Raw genomic sequence first — 12583 nt, 5'->3', positions numbered from 1 at the left:
CCTATGGAATATAACCGCAACATTACACTGTCCTGTGCTGCACAGGGTACTGTACAGCGTAAGCTCATAAAATTCGCCCCTTCCCTCACTGTGGAGAGGAATATTCAACAGCTTTCTCCCCCTGAGTTATGATTCCACACACTGATTTTAGATGAAGCAAAAACACGTTTATTAACTATAAAAGATAGATTTTAAGTTATTATAATGGAGAGCAAACAGATCAAAGCAGATTACCTAGCAAATACACAAAAAATGCAAACTAAGCTTAATATACTAAATAGATTATAATCATAGAATCACAGAAGATTAGGGTTGGAAGAGACCTCAGGAGGTCATCTAGTCCAACCCCCTGCTCAAAGCCAACACCAACTAAATCAACACCAGCCAGGTCTTTGTCAAGCCGGGCCTTAAAAACCTCTAAACAATCCCAGTTCCCTCAGCCTCTCCTCATAAGTCATGTGCTCCAGCCTCCTAATCGTTTTTTGTTGCCCTCCACTGGACTCTTTCCAATTTTTCCACATCCTTCATAGAATCATAGAATATCAGGTTGAGACAGGACCTCAGGAGGTCAGATCTTGTAGTGTGGGGCCCAAAACTGGACACAGTACTCCAGATGAGGCCTCACCAATGTCGAATAGAGGGGAATGATCACGTCCCTCGATCTGCTGGCAGACTGTGGGGGATTTACAGTCTTAGCAAACATTTTTCTAGTTATGGAGCAAACATTTAAACATGCCCTTTTAATATGGGATAGAGAGAATATAAGCAGGATTAATACATGCTGTATCCTACACTAAACACCTTGTTACAAGTCTTACTCCTGTTATAGCCATACTAACCCACAGGCGTGTCAGACTAGTTTCTAGCTCTGCATTTGATAGTGTTCACTCAAGGCCTAGGGACCTTGGCATGAGCTGGCACCTGGTTTGCCAGCATCACAAGAGTCATCATTTGTCCCTCCATGACCTCACCTGCCATCCTGAGGAGAGGCAGGGGTGGAACAAGGAGGCATATCCCCTGCAAAGAGGAAGCAAGTGGGAATGGGAGGCAGGTGTCTGTTCACTCCTCCCTTGAAGAAGTGGTAAGAGAGTGTGTGAATGCATACCCGTGCAAACATACACACATGGACACATACATGCAGCCATGTGCACACACACATTCACATGCCCACACAACCAGGACCCTACATTTTATCATTACATTTTTCTTCCTAGTGAGCAGGCGAATGGCCGCTGAGCTCACAAAAATGCAGTGTCTCCCACTCCCTTTCCCTTGTCTCCACTGCCCCCCCCCAACAGTCCGTACTTCACAAGCACATCTCTCAGAGGAACCCTACCAGGGATGCTATCTCCAGGGAACACGAGGGAGGCACTGGAGAGGAAAGATGGGATGTTGGTGCCTGGGGTGATTGTGTGGGACTGGGAGCTGGGTGCTGCTGGGCCAGGCATGGGCGGGGCTGGTTAGTTGGAGCACAGCTGAGGAGTGCCTGGGGTGTTGCAGTGTGAGTCCCTGAGAGGGGAGCTGAAGGGCCTGCCAGAGGGGAGGGGGAATGCCTGAGGCAGTAGCTGCGGGCACTGGGGAAGTCACCTTATGGGGAGAATGAGGGTCATGGGGGGTACCTGAGGAGACAGCTGAGGGTGACTGTGGTGGGTGCCTAAACGGAAACATAGGACATGGGAGGTACGTCTAGTCCAGTATCCGATCTCTGACAGTGGCCAGCACCAGATGTTTCAGAGGAGGGTGCAAGGACCCTGCAGTAGCACATGTGGGATAATCTGCCCCCACAGTAGGGCTCATCCTAGTCACTGAGAGCTAGAAATTGGCTGAAGTCATTCCGGAATGTCTGTTAGCACTGCCTGGGAGAACTCTGGGTATCCTGGTTATTCAGATAAATGAACCATCGCTTATTACTGCCTGGCTCAGCTCGTAACTGCAACAACTTCCTGTGCCAATGAGTTCCACAGCCTAATTATGTGTTGTCTGAAAAAGTGTTCAGTGAGGCTTGGGGCCTTGGCATGAGCTGGCACCTGGTCTACCAGCATCACCGTGTGTTTCTAGTGGGGTCCTACAGGGACTGGTGCTTGGCCCTGTGCTAGTTAACATTTTTTTTAATGACCTGAAAGAAAATGTAAAATTATCATCGATAAAGTTTGCAGATGACACAGAGATTGAGGGATGGCAAATAACAAAGAGGACAGGTCACTGATAACAGTGATCTTGATCAGTTGGTAAGCTGGGTGCCAACAATGCATTTTAATATGTGTGATGGGGTGGTCACCCCGCACAGGGCCTGGCAGGTTTAAAATGGCTAAGGGAGCCAATTTCACTGCCCAGGCTGCACCTGGAGAAGAAGACAGGGAGCAGGGATTTAGTAGAGCAGGCTCAGCTGGGCAGGAACCAGCGGTGCCGATATAAACCAAAAAGCTGGCAACAGAAGGGGTGGGAGGGAAGGAGTTTGCAGCCAGTCCCTGGGAGAAGGGTGACTTGGCAAACCCAGAGAAGGGGGAGAGCCAGAGAGGTAGGCAAGGCTCGGGGGGGGAAAGCAGCAAGGTGTGGGGTTGGTCAGACCTTGGCTGCTGATTAGAGGGTCCCTGATCCAGGACCCAGAGTAGAGGGCAAGCCCGGGTTCCCCTACCAGCTGATGATAAGGTGGCACCCATGGGGCAGGGAGCAGGAAGACTGCCTGAGCCCATTTGTCAAGAGGGTCTTTGATAGCCCAGAAGCGGGGTATGGTGACCTGTCTGGAGGGCCGAGTCATGAAGAGGAAGCTGCGGTTCCTGGAGCGAGAGGGGTCTGCAGAGCGAGAGAATGATGGAAAAGACACTGCCGGGGGAGGGTGCAATGCCTGGCCAGAGCTAATCCTCAGGATGGCCAGCAGGAGGTGCCACCAGCAGTGAGTGAACCCAGTAACAATATGGCTAAATGTAAATGGAGACATCTAGCAACAAAGAATGCAGGCCATGCTTACAGGATGGGGGACCCTATCCCGGGAAACAGGGACTCTGAAGAGGACTTAGGGCTTGTGGTGGACAATCAGCTGAATATGAGCGCCCAGGGCAGCCTGGGGGTCAAAAGGAATAATGTGATCCTTGGACGCATAAACAGGGGAATCTCTAGTAGAGAGGTTATTTATTTGCTGTTGGTGCAACCACTGCTGAAATCCTGTGTCCAGTTTTTGTGCCCACAGTTCAAAAAGGATGTTGACAAATTGAAGAGGACTCAGAGAAGAATAATGAACAGATTAGAAAACATGCCTTAAAGTGACCCAAGCAGCTCAACAGATTTAGCCTAAGAAAGAGAAGGTTAAGGGGTGACTTGATCACAGTCTGTAAGTACCTACATTGGGACTAGATATTTGATACTGGGCTCTTCAATCTAACAGAGAAAGGTCTAACACAATCCAGTGGCTGAAAGTCAAAGCAAGACAAATTCAGGCTGGAAATAGGGCATATAGTTTTAACAGTGAAAGTAATTAACCATTGGAACAATTTACCAAAGATTGTGGTGGATTCTCCCATGATCACACAGTTTCCATAGCTGGAAACCAGTCTTGTTTACCTGTGTGTTAGCATTGTCACAATAAACATTAGATTTTAAGTTGGTAAGACTCTGTTTAGTGTTTTAAAAATGCTTGGAGGATGCTGCATGTATTGTTCTCACTTAACTACACTCCATGTTATAAAGTGATCACAAGCATTTGCATTGTAAACTTCTCTGACTATGTAACTCACCAAACAGGGGAAAAGCCTTGTGAATGCAAATGATGGTATTTTACAAGAAGATGTTAAATCCTGTTCCTTAAACACAAACGAGCCATTGTGCAAGATCAAGGATCAAAGACTTTAACTGCTGTCCCACTTTAAGGGACCTGAGTGGGGAACTTTTGCTGTCAGTTTAGTTTCTGTGAGAAGAAGCTATAAACATGGCCACAAGGAAAAATTCTTCATCTCTGGACTGTTTGGATTCTAACAGGGAAGAATAACTGAATGAGAAGACGGAGATCCCCAGAGTTACTCTGGGTAGCCCTAAAAGACTTTTGGGAAACTGGCAGATTACTACATCTCTGCTACACTTTGAAATTATAGACTGTGACTCATCTGTACATATATTTTACCTGCTTTAACCTCTCAATAATGCTCATTACTTTTTCTTAGCTAAAAACCCTTTAGTTAGTTTTACTATAGAATTGGCAACCAGTGTTACCGTGTGAGATCTAGGATGCAAATCGGTCTGGGTGAGTGAATGGTCTCTCGGGACAGAGTATAACCTGAATGTTGTGTGATTTTTGGTGTAAGTGACCATTTATCATGTAGTCCAGCTTGGCTGGGTGGCAAGGTAGACTGGAGTGTCTAAGACGACTGTCTGTGACTCCATTATAAGACTATTGTAGTACTTTGGGAATTCACATTTGGTACTGGGATGGTGAAGTCTAGTTGGGTATGTTCCAGACAGTGAGCCAGTGAGCAGGGCCGGCTTTAGGCTGATTCAGCCAATTCGGCTGAATTGGGCCCTGCGCCAAGAGGGCCCCGCGCTGCAGCTCTCCACCCCGCCCTCAGCTCACTTCCCCCTCCTTCCCTCCCCTGAACACTCCGCCCCCTCCCCTGAAAAGAAGCAGGGGCGGGCCGGTAGCAACAGGTAAGCTGGGGTGGTGGGGGCGCGAGAAGGGCTCCGGGGAGGCGCGGCCCATTCCCGCCGAGCACGCAGGCCCCAGCAGCTCTGGCCCGGCTTGGCTCCAGCCCGGCCCCTGCGGCGCGGCGTGGCTCGGGTCCGGCCCAGCCCCCGCGGCGCGACCCGGCTCCAGCTCGGCCCCCGCAGCGCGGCTCGGGTCCGGGTCCGGCCCGGTCCCCGCGGCGCGGCTCGGGTCCGGCCCGGCGCGGCTCTGGCCCGGTCCCCGCGGCGCGGCTCCAGCCCGGCCCCGGCGTGGCCCCCGCGGCGCGGCTCGGGTCCGGCCCGGCGCGGCTCCAGCCCGGCTCCGGGTCAGACCCAACCCCGGCAACCCCGGCCGGAGCGCAGCTCGATTCCTGGGGGCGGGGCTTGCAGCAAGCCCCGCCCCCAGGAATCGGGCCCCGCTCTTGCTAAAGCCGGCCCTGCCAGTGAGCCATTCCAGACAGTGTAACACACACCTGTTCAATTCCCCGTTTACAATTACATGTTGAGACCTATTCATTAGCTATCTTTTAATTTTAATGTGTGCCATGTTAATTTTATATTCTAGTTTTTTAATCAAAATGCTGTGTGATACCAAGTCAAATACCTACAGAAGTCTAGGTATATTACATCAACACTTTTACTTAACAGGACCTATTTTCCATGTTAATTGGCATCAATTATATCACCCTTCTTTAATTCTTTATTATTCGAGTCCAGGATCAGCAATTCTGGTTTGCCTGGAACTGATGTCAGACTGACAGGCCTATAATTACCCAGGTCATCTTGTTAACCATTTTTATACATTGGCTCACCATTAGCTTTCTGCCAGTCTTTTGGAACTTCCCTGGAGTTCCAAGACCTCAACATAATGGTCTAATGAGCTCCTCAGGCAGCTGTTTTAAAATTATAGAATGTGAGTTATCCAGACCTGCTGATTTTAAAATGTCTGAATTTAGTAACTGCTGTCTAAAATCCTCCTGCAATACTAATGGAACGGAAAGAGTGTTATCATATGATATGACTACAGCATCTGTTCTTGACCCAATTACTGAAGAGAGAAATTTATTGAGCACTTCTGCATTATTGTTGATAATTCTACCATCTCCATCTAGTAACTGACCAATACTATTGTTAGGCATTCTTTTTGTTTCTATTATACTTAAAAAATGTCATCTTATTGTCCTTAACTTTGCTGGCCATAAATTTCTCCTTGACTTTTTGCTTCCCTTATCAATTTTCTACATTTCCTAGCTTCTGATTTATATTCATTATTATCAACTTCCCTTTCTTCATTTGTTACATTAAAAAAAATAAAGCTTCCCTCACTTCCCCTCTAAACCAAGTGGGTTTTTTAAATCAATTTGGCTTTCTTCCTCAATTGTGAGAGTGTGGCTTAGAGCGCAGTGTTCCCTCTAATTTTCCTCACCCATGTGTGGATTTAATTTTATGTGCACCAATACGGAGGTGATGTGTGATACATGACCTTCATATTGGTGCACATAACAAAACTCATGTGGTGGGGGTGGGGCCAAGGGTTTCGGTGTGTGGGAGGGGGCTCAGGGCTGGGGCAGATGGTTGGGGTGCAGGGGTGTGAGAACTCTGGCTGGGGGTGCAGGCTCTGGGGTGGAGCAGAGGGTTGGGGTGGGGGCTTAGGGGGTCTCCAGCTGGAGGTGTGGGCTCTGGGGTGTGGCTAGGGATGAGGGGTTTGGGGTGGAGGCGGGTGCTCCATCGGGGAGAGGGGATTCTCCCCAGCAGCACCTGGGCTGGGGGATAGAGGCACCTCTCCCTGCTGCGGCACCTCCAGTGCTGGTTGGGGACCGGGCGCCCCTCCCCCAGCCAGTCCCCGGGCAGGTTCCCTGAGTGCCTGCATGGCACTAAAAAGGCTGCTGCGCAGACACGCAGCTTACAGGGAATTGAGGTAGAGTGTTCTTAAAGAATTACCACTTATCAGTCACATTTTTCTGATTACATTCTCTGGGCAAAGGGCTAAACTGGGCCTCTGTGCTGGAGGAGTCCCCTTCCAGCGACCATGGAGGAGCCGTCAGAGACCGGAGAGGGATGATCGATTACAATACTGGGGTGAACGGTAGTGACATCGAGGAGCCTGGAGCCTGGATGGGGATCGTTCCCATGTGGCAGGTGACAGGGAACAGTGATACGACGTAGACCGGTAGGAAGGCGAGCGGTGCCGGTAGTATGGAGATAATGTTGATCTCTAGGCGAACCTTGCATAAATAACGGTGACCACGATCACGGTGCCGGTGACCAACGGTAAGCACCAAGGGTCTGGGGAGCGGCTCCGGGGATTTGCGATGCAGGGGTGGGGAGCGCTGTTTCGTCTCGGAAGAACGATGGCGCTCTGCTACCCCCACAGAGGTCGCAGCGGCTGGCTTGCCCTCCTGGGGAGCCTTTGCCGCTTCCTGCTGCCCCCACTGCACCGATGGTGCCAGCGGAGGGCTCTGCTCTCTTTGCACCAGGGAGACCTGGGCAGGTGCTGGTGCTGATGGGGGCTTGGGTCCCAAACAGCTCCTTGAGTCAGTGATGGACCTTTCGAGGGGCTCAGAGTTTCAGCTAGAGAGGCCTGCACTCGTGGCTCTCGGGTAGTCAGGTGAGCCAAACCAGGTCCCTTGCCTGAACGCCCTTGGGCCTTTTTGTCTGGTGCTGCGGAGCTGTGCTTCTGGGTCGTCTTCTTAGGCACTGGGGAAATCAATCGGGGCCGGGTGGTGCACTAAGCACCGATGCCGAGGTACTTGCCGATTCCTGGCAGGATAACTCAGATGCTGGGCGAAGGACCCTCCCCGTGAGAAGGGCTCCGAGTCTGGTATCCTGCTTCTTTCTGAGCTTGTGGCCCAAACGGCACTTCTTGATGTGTGATTCGCCCAAGCATTGAGACAGCTGCCATGGGGATCACTAACAGGAATAGGCCTGCAACAGTCCGTGCAAGGTTTGAACCCGGGGGACCGGGCCATGCCCCACCTGGGGCAAAGTCCCACTGGGGATTCTAACTATTAACTAACTACAAGAAACAATTAAAACTATTTACAAAGCGCTAAGGCTCAATAGCTCTTAACGAGGCAAAAACAACCGCTGACCACTGGTGAAGCAAGGGAGAGAGGTGCTCCAACTAACCACCATGGGCGGTAAGAAGGAACTGAGAGGGCATAGGGATGGCGACGCCTGATATATCATGCCATGAGCGCATCACTCCAGGGGCGCCACAGCCGTCCCTACGGATACCGCTAAGGCAAACGTCTCTGACGGCCGTGCACGTGGGTGTGCGCACACCTACAATGGAATTGACATAAGCAAACACTCTGTAGAAATGAGACACACGCACCCATACACCCACTCTTTTTCAGCCACGTCAGGCACTGCACTTACCCTGTGGGGTGGAAGGAGGCCAGATTCTGTGGGGTTGCTCTAAGGTCTTCTGAGAGAGGCAGGGCCAGTAAGACAATTGTTTCCCTTTTCTTTCCCCACCAGCCCCACACAAAGGGAGTCTCCACAGCCCACAGAGCAGAGGCCTGGGCCTGCCCTGTGTGCTCCTTGTGCCCCTAGCAGGGTCTCAGACTGTGAGCTATGCCGAGAAATTCCCAGGAGGATCCTAACAGTGGGTTACTCCTGGGGAAATTCTGTGCCACTGCGCAGTGCAGAGGTTGTGCAGAAATTAATGTTCTGCGCAGAATTTCCTTTTTCCTCCCTAGAAATGGGCTGCAGAGCTGTTGGCTGCCACTAGGGGCCGCTGGAGACGGCAGAGCCCAGCTCGCAAAAAGAAGACACTGCTAGAGGGAGGGAGGGCTGGAGGGTTCCCAGGAACTGCAGTACCCGCACTCCGTGAAGGAAGGAGGCGGCACACAGGAAATGCCACACAAGCCCAAGACCCAGCATCAGGCTGTGTGATAAACGAAGGGGCGGGGGGGGGGGGGGAGGTAGCTCCCTTTTATAGACACCCAGCCTGCCTGTTAGCTATAAAGTCCCTTTTGGTGGCTGTTCTCTGCTTTATTTACCTGTAAAGGGTTAAAAAGTCCCCCAGGTAAAGGAAATGGAGTGAGCACCTGACCAAAAGAACCAGTGGGAAGGCTAGAACTTTTTTAAATGGGGGCTGGGGGGAACTTCCCCTTTGTCTTTGTTGTTTTCTGGGAAAGAGGGGAACAGGGAGCAGTTATGCTGTGAGAAGCTTTAAGCCAGGTATGATCATAGGTCACCAGATCAAACCTAGAACTACTTATTTGAAACCCCCAGATGTGTAAGTAGATCAGCAATGTTTAAAAAATGCGATTAGGTTTATTTCTGTTTATTTCTTATGGGTGAGTGGACTCCTCTGTGCTAACCCCAGATGCTTTTGTTTGCTTGTAACCTTTAAGCTGAACCCCCAAGAAAGCTAGTTTGGGTGCTTAATTTTTGGAATTGCTCTTTTAAAATCTAGCAAAAGCCCAAGTTCCAGATGTATTTTCTTTCTTCTTGTTTTTTATAAAATTTACCTTTTTTAAGAACAGGATTGGATTTTTGGTGTCCAAAGAGGTTTGTGCACATGTTGTTTAGTTAGCTGGTGGAAACAGCTAATTTCCTTTGTTTTCTTTCTCAGCTCTTCCCTGGAGGGGGGTGAAAGGGCTTGAGGGAAGCCGCAGGAAGGAATTCCCAAGTGTGCCTTCCTGGGTTCCAAAAAAGGGGTTTTGCATTTGGGTGGTGGCAGAATTTACCTAGCCAAGGTCAGAGAAAAGCTGTAACCTTGGGAGTTTAATACAAGCCTGGAATGGCCAGTATTAATTTTTAGACTCCTGGCAGGCCTCGACCTTCTGCTCTTGAAGTGCCAGAGTGGGGAATCAGCCTTGACATGGTGGTAGTGGTGGGATCATTTTGAACCAGAAGCACAGACTTCAGGATTTTAAAAGGACAAATTTTTCCTTTTGGCTGCTTGAAAGCCAGGGGGTTTTTGTTTCTTCTTTTTTCTTTGCTGCCTGAGGGGGAACAGGCACGCAAAGGAATCAGCCTGCAAAGCCAGGGCGTCCAACTAGCAGTTTATTTTTTTTTTTCTCTTTTCTATCTTCTTGGCAACTAAATAGCTAGGCTAGAATAGGGCAACCTGTGCATGAGGTTGAGGGCAGGCATCGAAACCTTAGAAAAACCCATCTTCCCAAAGTGGCCCGTTATGGAGAAGACAGACCCAGATCAAGCCCAGACATCCAGCTCCATGATGGAAATGCAGGGAGGGGATGGCGAAACGGGGACTTCCGAGGAGGGAAGGGTCAGCCCTCCCCCGTCTGAGATCCAGGTGCCAAGATGGAGGGATGCCCTTAACTCAAGCCGAGTTCTAACTGAGGCAGAAAGGAATTTCTGCCTAGAGATGAAGCGCTTGGAAGCAGAAGTGGAGGCAAAGCACTTGGAAATGAAGTGCTTGGAGGCAGAAGCGGAGGACAGGAGAGAGATGAAGTGCTTGGAAGTGGAGCTGAAGCGCTTAGAGCTGGAAAGGGCTAAGCTGGATCAAGCAGGTAACCCTCACAGTCCTTCTCCAGGTACTGCCACTCCCCATTCCAAGAAATTCCCCACATACAAGGTAGGCGATGATAGAGGCCTTCTTAGAACATTTCAAAGGGGCCTGCCTTGGGTACAACACCCCTATAGACCAGTATATGGTGGAGCTGAGGCCGCAGCTCAGTGGATCCTTAGCAGAGGTGGCAGCTGAAATGCCTAAAGAACACATAAACGAATACGAACTTTTTAAACAAAAGGCCAGAATTCGAATGGGGCTAACGCCCGAACATGCCCGTCAGCGGTTCAGAGCCCTACGGTGGAAACCAGACGTGGCATTTTCCCGACACACCTACTACATTGTAAAAAATTGGGATGCCTGGATATCAGGAGCAAGTGTTAAATCTCTGGAAGATCTGTCTCTCCTAATACAAATGGAGCAGTTCTTAGAGGTGTTCCTGAGGAAATAGAAAGGTACATCCTAGATGGGAAGCCCCAAACTGTAATCGAGGTGGGGGAGATTGGAACCAAATGGGTGCAGGTGGTGGAGAAGAAGAAAGCTAGTAGCAGTTGGAGCGGATACCAGAAGGGGCAAGCCGAGACGACACCCCACCATTGGGATCAGCCCAAAGCCCCACCTCGCAAGGAGGAGCCCTCCACACAGTCAAGGAGACCACAGATGCCCTCTTGTCCCACCACTCCACTCTCCAACCACCAGCCTCGCCCCAGCCGACAATCAGCTGGGCGATGCTTCAAATGTAATGAGCTGGGGCATGTGAAGGCCAACTGCCCCAAGAGCACCAACCGACTACAACTCATCATCCCGGAGTCCCACCAAGAGCCCTCAGGCCCAGATGTCTCCCAAATACCCCCAGAGAGAAGGGAAACTGTAAGTGTGGGCGGGAGGAAGATTACTGCGTGGAGAGACACTGGAGCACAGGTGTCAGCTATCCACCAATCCCAAATTCATCGACCCAGAGGCCCAAGTGACAGTGCTATCCTTTAAGGCCAACTCTTTTAACTTGCCTACAGCCAAGTTGCCTGTCCAACTTGGTCAGGAATATGGACTTTTGCAGTCTATGACGATTATCCTATTCCCATGCTGCTGGGAGAAGACTTAGCCAACCATGTGAGGCTGACAAAAAGGGTGGGGATGGTCACCCACATCCAGACTAAACAGGACTCCACACTTAACTCCATTCCTGAGCCTCTTGCAAGGGCCCAGTCTGAAAAAAAGATATATTGGAATTGGAAAAGGTACAGAGAAGGGCAACAAAAATGATTAGGAGTATGGAAAAGCTTCCATATGAGGAGAGATTAATGAGACTGTGACTTTTCAGCTTGGAAAAGAAATGACTAAGGGGGATATGATAGAAGTCTATAAAATCTTGATTGGTGTAGAGAAAGTGAATAAGGAAGTGTTATTTATTCATTCTCATAACACAAGAACTAGGAGTCATCTAATGAAATTAATAGGCAGCAGGTTTAAAACAAACAAAAGGAAGTATTTCTTCACACAATGAATCATAGAATATCAGAGTTGGAAGGGACCTCAAGAGGTCATCTAGTCCAACCCCCTGCTCAAAGCAGGACCAATTCCCAGCTAAATCATCCCAGCCAGGGCTTTGTCAAGCCGGGCCTTAAAAACCTCCAAGGAAGGAGACTTCACCACCTCCCTAGGTAACGCATTCCAGTGTTTCACCACCCTCCTAGTGAAATAGTTTTTCCTGATATCCAACCTGGACCTCCCCCACTGCAACTAGAGACCATTGCTCCTTGTTCTGTCATCTGCCACCACTGAGAACAGCCGAGCTCCATCCTCTTTGGAACCCCCCTTCAGGTAGTTGAAGGCTGCTATCAAATCCCCCCTCATTCTTCTCTTCTGGAGACTAAACAATCCCAGTTCCCTCAGCCTCTCCTCATAAGTCATGTGCTCCAGACCCCTAATCATTTTTGTTGCCCTCCGCTGGACTCTTTCCAATTTTTCCACATCCTTCTTGTAGTGTGGGGCCCAAAACTGGACACAGTATTCCAGATGAGGCCTCACCAATGTCGAATAAAGGGGAACGATCACGTCCCTCGATCTGCTGGCAATGCCCCTACTTATACAGCCCAAAATGCCGTTAGCCTTCTTGGCAACAAGAGCACAATGAGCTGGGGCACAGTCAACCTGTGGAACTAGTTGCCAGGGGATGTTGTGAAGGCCAAAACTGTAACAGGTTCAAAAAAGAGCTAATAAATTCATGGAGGAGAGATCCCTCAATGGCAATTAGCCAGGATGGTCAGGAATGCAACCCCATGTTCTGGGTGTCCCTAGCCTCTGACTGCCAGAAGGTGGGAGTGGATGACAGGGGATAGATCACTTAGGAAATTGCCCTGTTCGTTCTCTCTCAAGTATCTGGCGTTGGCCACTTTCGGGGTACAGGATACCGGGCAAGATGGACCATCAGTCTGACGCAGTATA

The sequence above is a fragment of the Chrysemys picta genome, chromosome 19 (genome assembly GCF_011386835.1).
Source record: "Chrysemys picta bellii isolate R12L10 chromosome 19, ASM1138683v2, whole genome shotgun sequence".
Taxonomy (NCBI): Eukaryota; Metazoa; Chordata; order Testudines; family Emydidae; genus Chrysemys; species Chrysemys picta.
This window is presented reverse-complemented; position numbering follows the sequence as displayed.